Raw genomic sequence first — 18,785 nt, 5'->3', positions numbered from 1 at the left:
CAATGTGGGTAAAAAGATGGAATTGTATATTTCACCTTTCTCAAAATTTCAAATGCTAAAAGTTCTGTTTGGTGTTAAAACTCAAGTTCAGCGGTTGTGGATTTCCACTTACCAAGGAGTATGGTTAATGTAGCTGGGCCATAAATTGTAACAAATCGTAGTGCAGTGTCTTGAGGTCAGACTAAGGGCTTTTACTGACCGTAGAGGAATTCAGTGCTTAAAAGCCGCTATGCGTACTACCTTGAGAAATAATAATGTTATTTAAAAAAAAAAATCCCTGAAAAGGATATGATTTTCTTTGATATTTTAAAATAAAAGTCAAAAACCAGTTCAGAGACAATCTTCCTGACATAACTGTTTATTAAACTGAAATTCACATTCGATATTTAACACTTGTGGAGTTTTTAATCAAGCTTTAAATATTATTATCCTTCAGTGCAGAATGAAAGAAGAGAAAACCTGCTGTAGGTTTGCTGACTGGTATTTTCTTCCTTCCTGGAGTAAAAACTTAGCTTTGAGTAGCTTTTATTGAATTATGGACAGTTTTGGTTATTTGCAGAGTTCCCTTTAGGGATGAGGTTTTGGTCTAAAATACTATTCTAGGAGGAACATCTCCATTACTAGTTATTTTTCTGTAATGTTAAAAATCTTGGCAGGGATTAGTAAATCCGTTTTCACAGTAAAAGAGACTTTCCAGGCAAAATGTCATTAGTTCCAAGCTCTGGCAGCAAAGCAGAGTTTGGTGTTTTTTCCTCAGGTACGTTTGCTTTGTCTGTGTACCATTTCTTGCTAACTGAGGCCTTATGCACGTGTATAGTAAGGATGTTTTCCTAAATTACTAACATGGAACCTAGCTAGAGAAAACAAACTAAAAAACCCCAAACAAACAAAAAACGGTTCAGTGTTTTACCAGGAATTTTCATTTTGTCTGTTGAAAAATCCCAAAAATGTTAAGTAGTTCCAAAAATAAATTCAAGTATTGGAAGCTTAACAATAAAATACTTCACTTTTGAGGGGTTGAAGCACTTGAGCCCTCCTTTCTGTCCTCATCCCCACTCCGCAACAGTGCGCTAGTGTCTCCTGGCCTGTGCAGTGTGACTGCATGTCACTATTCAGAAAGAACTGAGCGTTGTGCACTTTTGAGGCTGTATCTAAAACTTTTCATTGATAGTTAACAAAAATCAGAATAACTGATTTCAGCATTACAGTGGTATACTTTTTTAGTTGCTCTCCATTTTTATGCACCCTGCTAACCGAGCCAGATGGAAAATGCTTTCTGAGTTTCCCTTTCAATTTCAGCTCTTTGAGAGTTTACAAGTCCCAATTCCCTTTGGTTATGGCTTCAGAAGACATTTGAAACTGGATGTCTGTCAGGTTTGTTGCATAATCCTGGGCCACTTTAGAGGTTGATATTGTTGTGGCAGTTCTTGCTTTATTCACCTATTATAGCTGGTAATGTGTTGTAATTAAATTGTAAAGTTCTTCCCAGCAGATCTGACAGAAATACTATAACCATATAGTGATGAGTGGCTGAGTTTATAGTGGAATTGCTACTCAGTCACCACCTGAAACAGTCTTATGGACTAGATTCTTTCAATGGTGAGTGGGAGACCCATCTCAGAGTGTTTCATTCTGAGCTGTGTTGCCTCCTGATTTAAGTCGGTAGAGATAGCTTCAGTGGCAGAATAAAGTTCTCTTTCCTGTCTTTAAAACAACATGTTAGTTAAGAACAAGATTATCAAAGACTGGTTTAACTGGGGATGTAGTTTCCAATGGTGCCCAATGTATATATATATTTTTTTTTTAAATATTCTTTAGAAAGAGCATAAGAAAAAGTTGGTGACTCTTACTTGGTACACTTCCGCGTTTAAGTCAGCCATGTATAAATTACTGACTACTGTAAGTCCAGCTGGTGCTTCTAGCATAGCAGATGGATTTGATTAAAACTTGGTTCTTCACTTGAAATTTTGAACTTTAAATGCTTATGTGAGTGGTTGAATTCTTTATCACGTTTACTATAAGGTCATGCTAACCTTTTTTCTAGGTAGCATTGACCATTTTCTCAGTACAGTGGCTTCATAGAAAGACAGACGCTTGGCACTGTCAGTATGCATGGAAGCATCAATAAGCTGACAAATTAGATATGAAGTTCTCGTGTTTAAAGGGCTTTTCTTTCAGCAGGAAATAGTCTCCCACATCAGCTTATGCACTTTAACCTTCAACTTTATATAGCAGCAAAGAGTTGACCTGTCTTTATGCAGAGGCACCTTTCTTAAAGAGGATAGAGAGAAGGTTTAACTGAATAGATTAGAAGTGCAGGTTTTTTGTGGAACGGTGAATATCTTACATTCCTGTCATATATCATATACTGGTTTTGCATAGTGCCTAAAACATGAAACTGCTCTGTTCCACACTTTACAAAATTAATCAGTGGTAGGTAGGAAGAGGTAGCTGTTAATAAAAGATAGGAGGAGTCTTCAGATCTACTGTGTAGCAGGGGTAAAAATTATTTTTGTCGCCAGAAACATGCAGGACTTTAGTGAATCTGTATGCTGAATGCTTTAAATGGTTTTGACGTAGCTATTTTCTCTGTTAGGATTGATGTTGAAAAAGGGTGCATATTCTTAACCACTCAGAAATAAAAAATCTCTGTAACTCTGAAGATCATAATCTGTTTTGTGCATTTCTTTGTGTCTTGTGACATCATTGCTGAACATAAGTGTGTGGTTTTCATTAAAAATAAGCTATTGATCTTACATAACGCGACAAGGCAAAAATTACCTAAAAGTAGCAAATACTACTTGGGTTGAGAACTTAACAAGACAAATCAGCTTAGTCTTGGACCTTTAGAAATGTGTTAAACAGGAAGTTTCACTTATATCACTATAATTTCCACCTCAGTTTTTCTTGTGAGTTTACATTTTTAACTTCTGTGTACCATTGTGATGGTGCTTTTTTTGTAACCTCTTAGGTGGCAGTTCAGTGGTTTCCTCATCCTAGATTCTTTTCTGGATTACCTCTTGTTTTACAACTGATTTCACTCTTCCATAGCAGAAAGAGTGGTGCATGTCTGGAAGATGAACCATAGCCATGTTGTATGTGGTTTGCAAGTTACTGTCATCTTAGAATTTCTGTATGTTGAAGCAACTTTCTGATGTCAATTTCCGTATTGTGAAACAATCTAAGCTTTCTGGAACGCAGATATTATAGAGCTAACTTAGTTTACAAGAGACAGTCCTTCTTTGATAGTAATGTATAGTTAATTTAAAAATATTTCCCTTTTGCTTCTTGAGAATGGACATTAGATTTTTTTCAAGTGAGACATTTATCCAGTCCTCAGATTGATTATTTACTTTTTTTTTTAATTTCTAAGTTGTCTTAAACCGCTGTATTAAAAAGGAAGAGATATTTAATTGGGTTTGAAGTTAGAAATTGCTCTGGTTCTGTATCTGTGAATGACATAAGCAGCAAGTAAAATTCATCACTTAAGCTGTAAATTATCATTCCTGGAAAGAGACAAGGAATGATAACCCTCAATCAAGGTTTCAAAAATCTTGTCTCCTGCACTCAGTACGCATAGGAAAAGCTCTCAGATGAGTGACTGCTGAGCTTGGGCAGACACCAATTCCACAGAAATAACAGCATAGTTAAAAGAAATTCTTTCCCTGGTGGGAGGCTGTCCTTAGTTTAGACAAATGCCTGAGGATACAGTGAACAGTTTTCACTTAAACTTTCTAATGTCTTTGCTTAAGAAATAAGGAAATGATTGTTTACTTAGCAATTAGTAAGAGTTTCATGTCTAGACTAGGTGATTTAATCTATGCTTTATTTCCAGAAGGCATGAAATAAAGCTAACTTTTTAAAAATGCAGCTAGGGAACGGTGCACAGTGTCAGGACTATAAAAACTGATGAATCAAAAATAGCTTATTGATTATCAGATTATTGAAGGTGAGATGTGGTAATCATCTCTGACTATTAATGGACTGTTTCCTAGAGCTTCTTTTGTTTCTACCTCATAACCACTGTGGCTAGGTAATTTTAAATAGTCTGTTAAACAGGTATGATTGTGTGTATGGCCTGCAGAATGCTGTTCTCCACACTTTTCCATTTGTTTTGGAATGAAGAGGCGTATCTACTTTTTTTTTTAAGTTACCACTATGTGGGTGTCCTGGGTCATCCGCACAGATTACAGGTAAATGCACTACGGTGTTTAGCCGGAATTCATTTAAATTTAAATCAGGAATGCATGCAATTCAGGGTGACAGTACTTTATTGTAATGCAGTGGCTGCTACTTGTTACGGTTTTGTTCCCTGGATTCCAGTAACTTTCTGCTTTAGTTCTTATTTTTAGCAAAAACATATGAATAAACAATAGTATTTCTACTGTTAACCGTGGTGTTAACCTAATTTATCCTTGGAGTGATCTCTTTTTACTGTTGCTACTGGAGTAGCAGTTTTTTGTGACCTTACAAAGCTCTTGACTGAACTTCTAACAACCTTCTTTATAATGCTTCCTATGGAGAACTGACAGCTGTCTCTACCTTTCCAAACATAGCATGCCAAAAAAACCAAGTTAAAAATACTAAAAACCAAATACCACCACCCCCACCTCCAAACACACTCCAACAAAAACCCCACTCCACAAACAAGAAGTAGTATTGAGATCTTTACTTGGAAATTCTTGTTTTTCTCTATTGTATCAGTTAATGGAAGCAAGTAATTAAAAATATGGGGGAAAATTAGAAATCAAAGGGTTTGAGATGTTGCAAACTTTCAAATAATGAGGTGCTTATACAATTCTGTACGAGCATTATGTGCCTATACACTGTTCTTGTAGACTTGAAAAAAAGGGGGTGAGGTTTTTTCTTTGCTCTATGTGGAAACTGATTTTTATGAGCTTTTGAAGTGTATTGTACATGTTTTCCTAGGAGATTCCTAAAACAGAAGCAATTTTCCTTGTTACGTATTCAGTCATATCATAAAACACAGACCTATGATATAATACGCTTAGAAATGTAATGCTGGCATTTAGAATTATTGTTTAAGAATTTGTTCTTCACGAGGAAGGAAGAGTGCACAGCTAATGTTAAGTCAGGCGTTTTGCAAATAATTTTTCTTCAAAAACACTGCAGAGATTTTAAGTCTTTGAAATTTAGGAAAGTGTATAGCAATGCAACTTTTACTTACCGTTATATGTTGGTTGTCTGTGTCTTGACCCGCACCGTTTTTGACAATATCTTGGGCAAATAGCAAACCACTAGATTCCAGAGAATTTTGGTATAATACTGTTAATTTGGGACAGTGATCAGCGTTCCATATGAATGAAGAATTTACAATCGCAGATAGATAAAAATAGAGTTCTAGGTAATGAAAAGTGCAAGTGGTGATTGTTGACACTGCATGTCTTGGTAAGGGTATTTGGTTCTTTCTGCCACTTTGAGATCTTAGGTAATGATTTTCTTGGAATGTCAGATAAAAATTATCACGTCGTCTTTATATCCTCAGAACTCAAGTGATTATAGGAGCAGACAAGTTTGGAGAGGCTTTGAATTTTTTGGCTGCTTAGGTAACTTCATGAGGAAGGATTATTATTAGTTTCTTGTAGTTCAAAACAAGTCCTGCCTTGCATTTCTACTGTGATGGTAGTGGTGTTTTTCCTGTTTCCTACACACAGTTTCTTTGCAAGTCTCTTGTTTTCATTTTGTGTGCCAATGAATAGTTTCAGCTTATATCTTAATTAGTTACATGAGTCATGACATGAAGTATTGAGTTGTGGTGTTTTGAATAATAATTTATCGATCTCACTTTTGAATGGAAAAAGACTAATAAAAAGGATGGCCAGCTGGTTACAGTAAGAAGGGTGGGAAGCGTGCATCTGGCTTCTGTACCAGGCTCTGCAAAGAATCTGTGTGCTTAACGCATCTGAAGGTTCCCCAGGAGTCAAACAGTCTTTTTTTCAGTGTCCTGAGGTCTTGCTGGTTTAAAAGTAGATATCAAGTCTAGCATATACCTTTATTTTGAGAAAACTGCACTAGAATAGAGTTCGGTTTTCTTTATTGTTTAAGTATTTATCAAATTCCATAGTAAAACCCACACCTTTCATCTATTCGCACATTTTATGACTGTAAGTCTCATGTTTTGGCCTTCAGAATGTCTGTAGCAATGCAGCAAGGAAAGGACTTGATGCACTTGTGATTTACCTGGTCTCTTGAGCAGAGTCTGCAGTCTCTCATCCTCATTGAGGCTTTAATGAGATGAGATCCCTGCCTTTCTGCCTTAACCACAGGTGCAAGCCACAGAACAAGAGGGCACGGTCCGTTAACAAAATTGCTCACTTCAGTGTCATGTATACACCTTACAAATATCACTCCATCTTATGAATGGTGGTGTGCATCTGATGCTAAAAGCTGTTTAAAAGAGACAGCTGATTTTATTTCATTTATCAAGGTAAATTTTATCCGTGTTTAAATCTTCATACAAAAGGAGGGAGGGAGGAAGTTTACGTTAGTTTGTATATTGTAAACAGTATATCTTAAAATGCATGCCAAAGTTGATGTGTGACAGGACAGTCTGTTTTAATTATACACTTAAAGTGGTAAATTTATTTAAGCTTTTTTTTGTTGTGAAACACCTGGCTTAAAATTTAGCACTGCTGTTTCACTGGATTTTAGTTTTTCATAATCTGTAATTGCCTTATAAGCAACAAATATTGAATAGTAGCTTTATAAAATAGGGTGGTTTACCGATACGGTATTTACTGTATCTCTGTAGTACTGGCACTCCAGGTCCTGACTTTATTGTAGTCTACAGTGGAATCTTGACCTTAAGTACAACCAGTATAGTTCTTATTCCTTTCATTGTATACATACAGTCCTCCATGACTTAAGAGTGTCTCTTAAAAGTATGAGAATATGCTGCAACACAATTACACGTTTGGCATGGGATATTCATTATACATAATACTAGATAAATGGTAGGGATCAGCAGCTTTGTGTATATAATAAAACTTTATTGAGAACTAAGTGCGCTGAAAAATGCTTTTGACTGATCATTAGAACCAAAGCACGAAGGTGGAAATGTTGTATTGTAACAAAAGGACCACATACCTGTTCTTTTCCGGATTTGGAGAATTACTTGCCTAATGGTTATGTCTGTAGTAGATCTGTTTGTCTGGAGAGCATACACCACTACCACTGTTCACATAAAGCTGCTGCATCTGCAGACTAAAAGGTTGCTTCCTCTTTGGTTCCAAGTACATTTGGACACAGCAGTATTTGATCTTGAACTTGGTCATACTTCTGAGTGGCAACGTGTTGATTAGGATGTTGAAGACCTTTTTGTTGAAGGTTGGGTGACTAGTTTAACCCAGGAAAACTCAGCAACTTTTGGGCTGTTGATTTCCAAAGAATTACTGGGGGTGGAACACCATTTATCAAAGCCTAGCTGTTAAATCTCATCAGTCCTCTGTTGAAGGCATAATGTTTGAATGATAACATAAACTATGCTACCTAGCTGTTGTGCCATGTAAAGGGGAAGAAAAATTGTTTCATGCAATGAAAGCTGTATATCAAATGTGATACTGAATTGTTCTCTGGGTTTGTGCTGTAGGAGAACTCGAGGTAAAACAATAATAGTGATGCACACCTTCATTGCCCAGAGAGTAAGTTTCTACTGCCAGATTATGTCCTTTTGAAAGGGGGGAAGAAAAAAAAAAGGGGGGGGGGAACCCCAAGACAAAAAAAACCAACAGCCAGATCCAGGCATTCATTCTATAGTCAGAAGAAAAACGTATTTTGTAATTTAAAACACCAAACAAAAACCTTTTTTTCATTCTGCCAACTTTCTGACAGCCTTCAGTGAATCTTGTTGTTTTGGTGGGATGTAAAACTTGTGCTTGAGCTGATTTAAAAAAACAACAACCAACCAACAACAACAAAAAAACCCAAAGAACCTAACAAAACCCCAAAAAGCTGCAATATGAATTACACAACTTTTCATTTAATGTCTTTATTGACATCGTAACAACAGAGTCCCCTCTTCTAACACAGGGTTCACTGTGAAGTGAATCTGCAAATGTTTTGAGTGTGACTCTATTTGTTTTGTCTTGTGTAGAAAACAGCAGTCTTTATCCAAAGCAGAAGTATTTTTTGCAGCCATATTAATGTCAGATTCTCAAACTGAATTTAAAAGGGAATTTTTGCAGGAGTTCAGAGCTTGTCACCTTTGCGATCTTTTTGGTAGGTTAACAGGAATTTTCAAGAATTTAAAAAACTAATCTCACTTCTGTCATTAAAGTCTGCAGAATTAAGTCTGCACATAGAAGCAAATCAACTGTGATATGTTTTAGTAGGGTTGGCTTTCACGCTAGAACTATGAGTGTTACAGATTGTTGTCTCATGATAGTTCTGGTCATTGGAAAGTAAATAATTGTGAAGGGGTAATATTTGTAGCAGGTCAAGTGTGGACGTGTTTGTTATATTAAGGTTTAAGATCACCGAAGTACTTGATTAAGTGATGACTAGAATATAGTTCACTGAAAACATTCATTTTGGACTCATGGACCCATTATTTTGAGAATGGGTATTGAGTTGTTAAAAGAAATTGGTATTTCGTTTCTTTAATTACTGGAGTACATGATTGAGTGTTAAGTAGCAGCTTACTTCCATTTGTGGGTTGTGATCTCATATTTGAACTGTGTCTCAGCTTGATACTACTTCTTAATTTTGTAAAAGTACCAAAGAATATCATGCTCATTTCTGTGAGGAAAGCTACCTGACAAGAAAAACATAATTTTACCAAAAATCTCACGAGAATCGTTTCCTATGTTTGGAGGAAGCCAAACTTAGTCCCTTGATGAGAATGCTGTCTGAAACAGTGTGATCTTTGCAGGATGGACCGTGACTGAGGCTCTGTAGTAATGTATTGGTGATCAAGGGCTGTACAGTTCACATCGCATTTGGAGTATTAATTATGTACTTGTTTCTAATGGAGTGCTCCTTAATGGCAAGAGCCAATTATTCTCCATACTGCTGACTTGTCCTGTGACTTTGAACATAGTTATTTATTCTTCGCTTGGGTTTACTCATGTGCAGAATTAAGTTTTACATACTTCTTAGTGTTGTTGCAATGCCTAATTAATATTTATAAAGACCTTTGACATCCTGTGATGAAAGGAGCTGTGCAAGTGTTCAGTAGTGGTAATATTTTATTAGTGAAAATACAGGAGGAGTCAGGAGGATACCAGTTTTTAATTCAGGGTGAGCAATGGAGTCATTCTGTAACCTTGAGCAGGTCATGCAGTCCCTTGTTTTGTAACATATCCTGGGAAAGCTCTGTATTGTGCGGCATGTGTTATTAAATGTCATCCTTCCCTCCCCCAAGTGAATTCTAAATGGAGAAAAAAAAAAAAGGTAAGTATACAACTTCACTGAGCTGCTAAACTTAGCTGGTATTTCTTAAGGAAATACATCATTAAAAGTAGCAGAGGGTGAGAAGGTAGTGGATGTAACAGTTGCATTTTAGAGTCAGCATGAGAACTTGAACATGCGTTATCGGGTCACAGACCAGACTGAATTTTCCCTGTTTCAGATCTTTATCATACTCTCAGTTCAGCATACACTGTGCTTAACTGTAACTTCGCTGTGAAGTGAGTGTATGTAATCTTTATTGCATTCTAAGAACTCACTCGTTCACTCGCTAATCCATGGTATTTAGTTGGTAAACAAGTTCTTACTTCAGAGTGAGTACTGTCTGTATTTGAGCTTTGTGATTGCCAAGATTGATAATCAGCTCTTACAGCATCTAGTATTTGGCTGTTACATAACAATATACATATCAGTCTCTTGTGTGGTTTTTCCCTCATCTGACAGAGGAAGGTTATGATTATATACTGTCATTAAAATTACAAGATACTGTTGAACTTTTTAAAAGCATACATCTGTTTAAGACTTAGCCAGCTAAACATTTGTCTAATTATATAAGGCGCAATAGCATTAAATGAAGTTATTTCATGCATGCAAATACAGGGTTTCAGGTGTTTGGGTTTTTTTGTTGTTTCATACAAGATGCTGTATCTGCATTTTACTCATTGCACAAACCACATAAATATGGTTTAAAGCAAGGGGCTTCAAAACTGATATTTAAAGTACTTTATGAAGGAACCTACTTGCCCAGTGAATTGTGAGGCATAGCTGAGTACAGGTGCTGGTTTGTGTATGTGCATTATGGTGGATTCAGATTGAAAGCACCTGGATCTTTGTCCTGCTTTATTGCAACCTAGTTGTACAGCTTGTTCCTGGAGGCTTTTTGCTTGCCTTTAGTCCTGCTTTAGCTCTCAGCTCAGTTGGCATAAGGATGAAGAGGAATAGTGTTTGTCTCTATTGACTATAAACAATGGTTTGTAGTCTTCAAGAAAAGCAATTAGGGAAAGAAAAAAATTATTCATATAACCCTAGTTATAAGCCTTAATTTATGGAGCATGCTTAGTAGTAATGGAATATCAAGAATTTACCTGCCCAGCTACAGCTGAATATACTGAACGTACGCAGATAGATTTGTTTTATAGAGGCACTAATTGGCAAGATTCATACAGCTTTTCCCAGACCTGCAAAATATGTTACTTAATTTTCCTTCTGCCTTTAATGTAGACTTCCTGATATGGATCATGACAGTCCTGAAACTTTGTAACTGAATATTTGCAGGAAGCAGCTGAATGAATTTTCTTACCTGTTAAAAATAAATATTGCCTCAGGCAATAACTGGAGTAGAAAATACATACCTTAAGTACCTTTGCCAAGAAAACCTGAGCAAGCTGTTAAGAGTTGTTTTTTTAATGTATTAGAAGTTCAAGTAACCTTAACTTGCTGGTTCTTCCAGCTTGGCCTACAACAGATGAATAATAACTTTGTGCAGAAAACCTTGTTCTTAACTTCCCACTGATAAAATTAAATACATTCTTGCTTTAGTATTTTGATTTAGTATAATTAAAATAATGACTTGCAGTTTGATAAATGTTATTTTCATTACTAAAGTGCCCTGAAGCACTGTATATGGAAAAATTTACAATATTATACAGAGCTGGAGGTATGTAATGTGCTTGTCAGGCTATTAATTAACTTGCATAAAGTGTTTTGGGTTTTATGGCAAGTGAAATTAGAGTGTTTCTTTGGAAACCGAATAAAAGTAAACAATCAGATTGCTTATAAAATGAAGTATAAATTATACCATTCTGATGCTGTGAGGGTATCCTTATAATAGCCCCAGGTACCTCGTCATTCAGTAGAAGCTGCTTTTAAGCGGCATGCTTCTGTCTGGGTTGTTTTTCGGTTTGAGTTCCCCCCCCCCCCCCCCCCCCCCCCCCAGTAATTTTACTGTCACTAAATAGGAACTGCTTTACTCATAATGTATATTTATATTTCTTTCTTGATCCCTCCTGAAGTGCCATACCACAAAAGTTAAGAAAACCTCCAATATTTTAAAGCATGATAAACTACAGAAATAACACTATAATGTGATATTATCTGATGTTTTCTTTATTTCTGTCTTCCCCTAAAGTTCTGTCCTGTATCTCCAGATAGTTTGGATCTTTACCAGGCTGGCTTTTGGGGCTCATTTTTTAATGGCTGAGAAACAGAAATATAAAAATGTCAATCCTAATCCAATAAATGTTAAAATTTGTTTTAAATGTAACTACTTCTGTTGTCAGAGATTCTGTATGGTCCAGTTTCTTATTGTCTGCATGGCCTGTGCTGGTGCCACAAATGATGCTCTGACAGAAAATGTTTCACTTAATTAAGCTATATTATACTTTTTCAGTATTTTTTCTGAAATGTCACATTCTGACATTAAAACAAATGTCATAATTGTTGTGCGTACTGTGGCATAGTTACCATAGCAAATAGATTTGTTTCTTGGGACTTTTTTTTTAGTGTTAAAAAATAATTCTTGGCATTTAAGACAGAAGTTTCTAATCTAAGAAGGTACAGAGCTGCTTTTGTTCAAATTACGTTTGCATCGTAGTCAGGAGTTAGAATTTGCTTTTTAACTGCAGTCAGAAGATTAACAGTAAACAGGTTTTTTTTTTTAGCGCTTCTCATACATACATACAAGAATGCATTATTAAGGTGGCAGTAATGCTCATCAACTTCACTTGCGTCACAATTTGTTACCAGTTCAAAGCCTCAGTGAGGCATTGGTAAAGCTGCCAGTAGAGCTTTGAACTTGACTTGCAGAGTCGATCTGGGCTGCAAAACGCAGCGATGTACTGATACAGACACCTGAAGTGGAGGGTAGCTCATTTAGGGGTTTCTGTTGCAGTTCTTCTGCAGAAGACCTATCGGTAATTAGCTCCCTGCTCACTGGACCACTAAGTACAGAAATACTTGCTCATTTTACTCGCAGGTTGTACATTTTTTTTGAAAAAGTATTCCAGAGATGGATTGCCAGAGTCAATGATACAGAGTTGGGTTGGTTATGGTCACAGATGCAAAGTCCACTGACAGCTGGGTAGTATGGTGCCCCATGGGAGTCAGCGCTGGGATTGAGCATGTTGAACATTTGTATTAATGACTTGGTCAATGGGATGGAATGTACCCTCAGCACGTTTGCAGATGATCCTAAACTGGGCTGAGTCATTGACACCTCCAGAGGATAAGGTTGCTGTTCAGGGGAACTCAGGAGGCTGGAGAAAGTTATCTGACCAGAAACCTCTTCAAATTCAATAAATGTAAATGGAAGATACTACACCTGGGTCAAAATAACCCTGTGCTATAGCATAGATTAGGCATCCACTGACTAGAAAGCAGTTCTGCAGAAAAAACACCTGAAGTTCCGGACTAAGAAAAAGTAGAGTGTGAGTCAGCAGAGTGTCCTTGCTGTTAAGAAACCAACCACGTGCTGGGCTGTATTAGCAAGGCCAGTGGGTCAAGAGAAGTGACTCTTACCTATTCAACACTTAAAAGTCCACCTTTGACATACTGTGTCTAGTTTTGGCTTTCATAGAGGAAAGACACTGACACGTTAAAAGGCCAAGAAGATGATTAGTCTTCTGGAGCACATCTTGCTGAGAGAACTGGATTTGTTCAGCCTTAGAAATAGAAGGTTACTGCTGTCTTCAGCTGCCTAATGAGAGGGTACAGAGCGCCGGACCCTTCCTGGAGGTGGTGCATAGTGATAACAAGAGACAGTGAACAAAGTTGCAGAGAAGAAATTCTGATTAGATATTGGGGGCGGCAAATGCAATGTATGTAGTAAAGAAGTGGAATAAGCTTTCCACGGTGGTAGTTGTGTCTCTATCCTTGGACGTACTCAGAATGTGACTTAAGTCCTGAGCAACCTGCTTTATGATGGCTTTGCTTTGAGTATGGGGTTAGACCAGATTCCAGGTGACTTTCAGAGGTCCCTTCAGGCAGAATTACTTGTGATTCTGATAGTGAGACCAGTAAGACTATTATGTATCTAGCACAGAAAGTGTCACTTAGTTCCAAAAGATGAATTGGCTTAAAAAATAAAAAAATAATGAAAAAAACAAACTGGAAAGGACTATTTAGGGAAAAGGTTCTGCATAACTTTTCTTCTGTTAGTTTTCAAATGAAAATATTTTTTCTCCCGACATGCAAACCATTTGAGATAATGAACCTGGTAGAGTTTACATCTCTTAATCTTTTAATACAAAGGAATACCGGCAAATACTTGTGTATGCTGCACTTGCAGACTAATAAGCAATCCTTTAACTGACATCTGGCACTTTCCCCAGATAGCCTGCATTCATTTCAAACCATGTATTGTTTGGCGAAGTAGGAATCCTGAAGTATTTCTATATGCAGAGGTAGGTAAAATGTTATTTTGGGATGGTGTAGTGAAAAGAAGTGTCTCACACGCAAAGGAAAGTTCACCAGCAGCTCCCTCAGAGTGGTGATCTGTCCAGACCTTTAAGATCTTCTGTCTCTCCCTTCCTCCTCCCCCACCTCAATTGCAGAAGTGAAAGGACTTCGCTTAATGGAAGACACAGAGAAATATTTTGCCAGGTAGCCTGTCGTCTTACCTGCTGAAATTATGGCTTCAGTGAGAATTACAGTTTGAAAAAAATATGTATTACCAGAGTAGATCACTTGTAGTGAAACAGAGATCTCAACTGTACTACTTGAGGATTGCTAGCTCTTCCCTTATCAAAAAAATGACTCGTTTCTCTCTAAGCCTGTAGCAGAGACACATTCTTTACTGAAATTTTATTGTGGTAGCTGTTATCCATTTACGGTTCTATGTTGTTTGTTATACATTCATTTCTGCCTGTATTTTTTGTGGCTTTCAGAACCACAAAGATATTTTTCTTGGTAAACAGTAGCAGATAGTAGAGCTTTCTGCACGTGTGTATAGTTCTAGAGGAAAATAAGGTTATTTGATAATCACGTAAAACCTCAAAGTCCTGAATAGAACTGTGTCTTGCTGAATGAGTGTTCTGATATGATAAATTACCAGGCATCTTAATTACAGGCAGAGTTCTAACTAAGTGTTTTGGCATTGTTGGGCTATTTTACCATATTTCACAATTCCCTAAACACACTTTATCTGTGTCTTTGGTACGCATGAGTGTGTGTGCTGTGAAATAATAATTCCTGATCTGTAAGAGCTCTGAAACATTTGAAGACTGAAGTATGGGAGAAGACTCGCTCAGTTCTTACATTCCAGAACTTTGGCTCTAGCTCTCTGTTTCCTTAAAACTTTGATTTTTGTCAACTGTGGCTAACATTTGGAAACTTTAGATCATACCCGGAAGTCATTCTTGTAATGTATATAAGCGTGTCATGGTTTAACTCCAGCCTGCAAACAGGACCATGCAACCGCTCGCTCACTCCCCTCAGTTGTGATGGGGGAGAGAATCAGAAGAGTAAAAGTGGGGAAAACCTTGTGGTTTAATAAGCAGAGCAAAAGCTGTGCACACAAGCGAAACAAAAGGAGGAATTCATGCACCACTTCCCATCAGCAGGCAGCTGTTGAGCCATCTCCAGGAAAGCAGGGCTCCATCACACCTAATGGTTACTTGGGAAGACAAACACCATCACTCCAAAGGTCTCCCCGCTTTCTCCTTCTTCCCCCAGCTTTATATACAAAGCATGATGTCACATGGCATGGAATACTCCTTTGGACAGTTGGGTTCAGCTGTCCTGGCTGTGTTCCCTCCCAACTTCTTGGGCCACCGCAGCCTACTCACTGGTGGGTCGGTGTGAGGAGCGGAAGAGGCCTTGAGAGCTTAGCAACAACACCACCAATGCGCTATCGACACTGTTTCCCATCCCAAATCCAAAACACAGCACTGTACCAGCTGCTACCACAGAAGTTAACTCCATCACAGCTGAAACCATGACAGGAGTGCAAGCAAGAAATATGGAATATTAAAAACATTTCAGTTCTTTCTTTACACAATCCAAGGTTTTTCTTATTAACAGGAGACTCTTAAAACTGAAATTGAACCCCTCCACCCCCAAACCAGTTGCTGAAGTGTTGAGAACAAACCTCCTTATTTATGAGGATTTGTTGTTTTATTGTAGGGCTTATACTGTCCAGTTCTTTAAAGTAAACAGCTCTTCATGGTCAGAGTTGTTTTCTTTCTATTATGTGAATCATTGTGTCTGTATATATAGAGAGAATACTCCACAAAGAATTAGTCTTAGTCTATTAACAAGTCTAACAGCAGTCTATAAGGAGGCTTTCTTTAGAAAACCGTACTTTTAGCGAAGTCAGTATGCCGCTGTTTTAAAGTTGGTTATTTTCTCCAGCAGCTTCAAATTACTGATGTTTTTCTGCGATAAAGGCATATCAGTTGTTCCAGATATGCTATTTAAAGTAAGCAAACTTCTTGCTGTGACGCTGTTTTGGTTTTCAGCCAAAGAAAAGAAAAAAGCAGCTTACTCTAACTCCTTGATGAGCAATAATCTTTTGCCTTTTGAAAACACTGCTTTACAGAGCACTTCTAAAACGTGCTTTCTAAAGCCTTTTCATTTAATACATGGCAAGGTCTGTATTTTGTGTGTATAAAATCCACAGCTTGCTCAGGGGAACAGGGATGTGACACGCATTTGTTATTGTCTTATGTGTGTTACACTATGTACCTGTATGTTACAAATATGAAAGTTTTAATTTCATGTTCTACTGAAGGGCTGAGTTCTGATATCTTTATTTCACTTCCATTCAAAAGTGTGGGACAATTGTCCTTTTACAAACTGGTCAATTTTAAACTGCATAGTTTATCCCTTATGTCGATATTGCAGTTGTTCATTGGTGCTGTAAACTTAAGTCTTAATTCAAGCGAACAAGTAATTTTCTTTTTTTTTTTTTTTCTCCTTGAAATTTTTTATACTCTGGGTCTTCAGGGGTGCTATTCTGAGGGATCAGGGTTTTTTCCTTATAAACATCAGAATTCATTTGGCTGGCCTAAACTAATTTCATGTTCCAATTTTTGTCAGTTCAGCCTAAAGACTGACTTTCTAAATGGCTGTCCTCTATTTAACCAGCTTTCTATGGCTTACATCTGTCTAGTTTATGCATGCAAGCATTTCTTAACAAGAAAGGTGGCTGTGATGTTGTGCATTTTAACATTATTTTTTTTTTTAATGAAAGGAATTAAACCCATTTTGAATCTTTTGATCGGCAAGTTCATAACTCTTTACATGGCTTAGTCTAGTGGAAGTAATTTTACCTTTAGGAATTTAGAGTCTGTCAACCCTGGGATTTATACCATGCTGTGTCACATCTTGCTTCTGCTTGATGCTTTGTTTAAATGTGCTGGAGCACGCTTGTGTTTGGACACGCCATACTTCTCTTACGCCGTTGAAATATTGGAGCATGGGATACATTGACTGAAAGGAGAAATAAAACTGTAAAGATACTCCAGTAGCAGTGCGTTTAATTTTACTTCATTTTTAGTCTCTGCCACCCAGCTTCCTGATGCGATTTAAAAGCTTTCATCCACCTTGAGCATTTGAAGCAGTAGACTGCCAGTAGTCTTTGCTGCAGCAAGAAGGGCCTGCATCAGGGTGCAAGAACTCATACGAGAGTTTGTAGTATGCTTTTTGTTCATTGCTCGTGACCCTTAGTTCTAACCAGCTTGTATTTCTTAATGTATTTATATATATCAATACTCTTATGCTAGAGGATTGTACCAATAAAGCCTCTGTTACAGTTAGGAGAATTGCACAGGTGCAGGTGACAATGCTTGGGTCACATATGCAGAGTATGGGATAAAGGACTAAATACAGTCCAGAGGGAACATTCTCCTTAATATGTTAGAACAATGTAGGAGTCTGTTTCAAAAGGAAGTATACTCAAGCTTTTACTAGTATTTATTCCTGTGATACAATTTATAGAGTTTTAACTGGATGCTGTGTGGAGAGCTGCAGTTTCATTCAGTTGCAACCAGTTTAACATGTTCCTTTGAAAAGAGAAGATTCCTTGCTGCTTGTGCACGCTACTTCTGGTGTTCATCTGATAATACTTCTAAGTTAATTCCGTTTACAAAACCGGGGGAATGGTCCGGGTGAGTTTTTGTGGGTTGAATTTGCTTGCCATACAATCAGCTGAGTTCCAGAGAAGACTCAAGCAAGGGAATGTCAGGGAACAGAGCTTGATGAAGTGAAATAAAGTGGAAGAAAATGAAACCTACTTCTCCAGTGGCAGCAGCAAGCTGTTTGTGAAATAGCACTGTTGAAGACAGCTTAGTTTTCTCCACGAGATTTTTTCCCTGTATAGATTGAGAGGAGCTTTGGCCTTGGAAGCGTACCTGGCCTTGAACTTGTTGTAAAGGTGTTCTGCAATGCATCTGAGACATCAATGTGTGGTGCTTAATTCTGCTGGTATCTAGCATGTATAATTTATCAAAATACTGCAGAAACTTTCAGAAATACTGAGAAGCTAGATGGTTGTAGTTAGAGTTCACTGGAAATTCTTACTTCAAATCTTAACCAAAGTTGGATACCTTACTGTAGATTAAATTTCTAGTTTAGTCCCTGAAGTTTTGAGTCTTTTCGTCTATTTCTAAATGATCAGAAATATATTTGTGGTCTGATATTTTGGATCACTAGAGGCCTGTCTGTAAGAAAGAGTGAGTTAATAGCTCAAGTGTTGCCTCTAAGTGAGACTGGTCTGTGCATGCACATCATCTCACATAAGGTGATGGCCTTTTACCTCTGGCTAGTTACGGCTGAAGGCTTTAGGGAAAATTTAATGGTTGTTAATGTGTCCTTGTAAGTACATAGATAAAAGCTCGTTCTGTTAAAGTGCTGCTGATCCTACAAGTGTAGTTTTGGAATCCCGCGTATTCTGGAAGAAGATAGGGAAGTCGGCTCACAATTTAGAAGCAGATTTGTAAATCATCCTGTGCCTGTGACAGTGCAGAGAACAGGATGCACCTGTAGAAGTTTACTGTCACTCCTGTGTTGTGTTATAGTGTAACTAAACCAAGTTAATTGTACTGAAAGAAAATAAAGCATTGGGGTCAAGAGGAGGGAAGATGACTCTCAGTACTGGTATCTAGTCCGCATCTTTATGTATGAGGAACTTCCAAACACTGTTACACTGTTGTCCTGCAACCCTGTGGAAGGAACTGGGAGTTGCATACACTGAAGTGCCACTTTGGAGTTTCTAGGAATTTTCATGTCTTCCATTTTACTTATATTTTTTGTGCAATTTTATTTCGAGGGTGACTTTATAGGGTTGTGGGGGTTTTATGTAGACTAATACTCTGTGTGGTGCTTTATCTCTACCTATCAAAGCGTGTTGCCAGCAGATAGTA

The 18,785-nt window shown here is 37.5% G+C and overlaps 1 protein-coding gene across 19 annotated transcripts in view; it reads left to right on the top strand.

Moving 5' to 3' along the window:
* Positions 1-18,785, top strand: part of TNRC6B (trinucleotide repeat containing adaptor 6B) — a 133,664-nt gene that overhangs the window by 64,323 nt on the left and 50,556 nt on the right. The gene's annotated exons all lie outside the window — the stretch shown is intronic.

Source organism: Larus michahellis, chromosome 1 (assembly GCF_964199755.1).
Source record: "Larus michahellis chromosome 1, bLarMic1.1, whole genome shotgun sequence".
Lineage (NCBI taxonomy): Eukaryota > Metazoa > Chordata > Aves > Charadriiformes > Laridae > Larus > Larus michahellis.
This window is presented reverse-complemented; position numbering and strand designations above follow the sequence as displayed.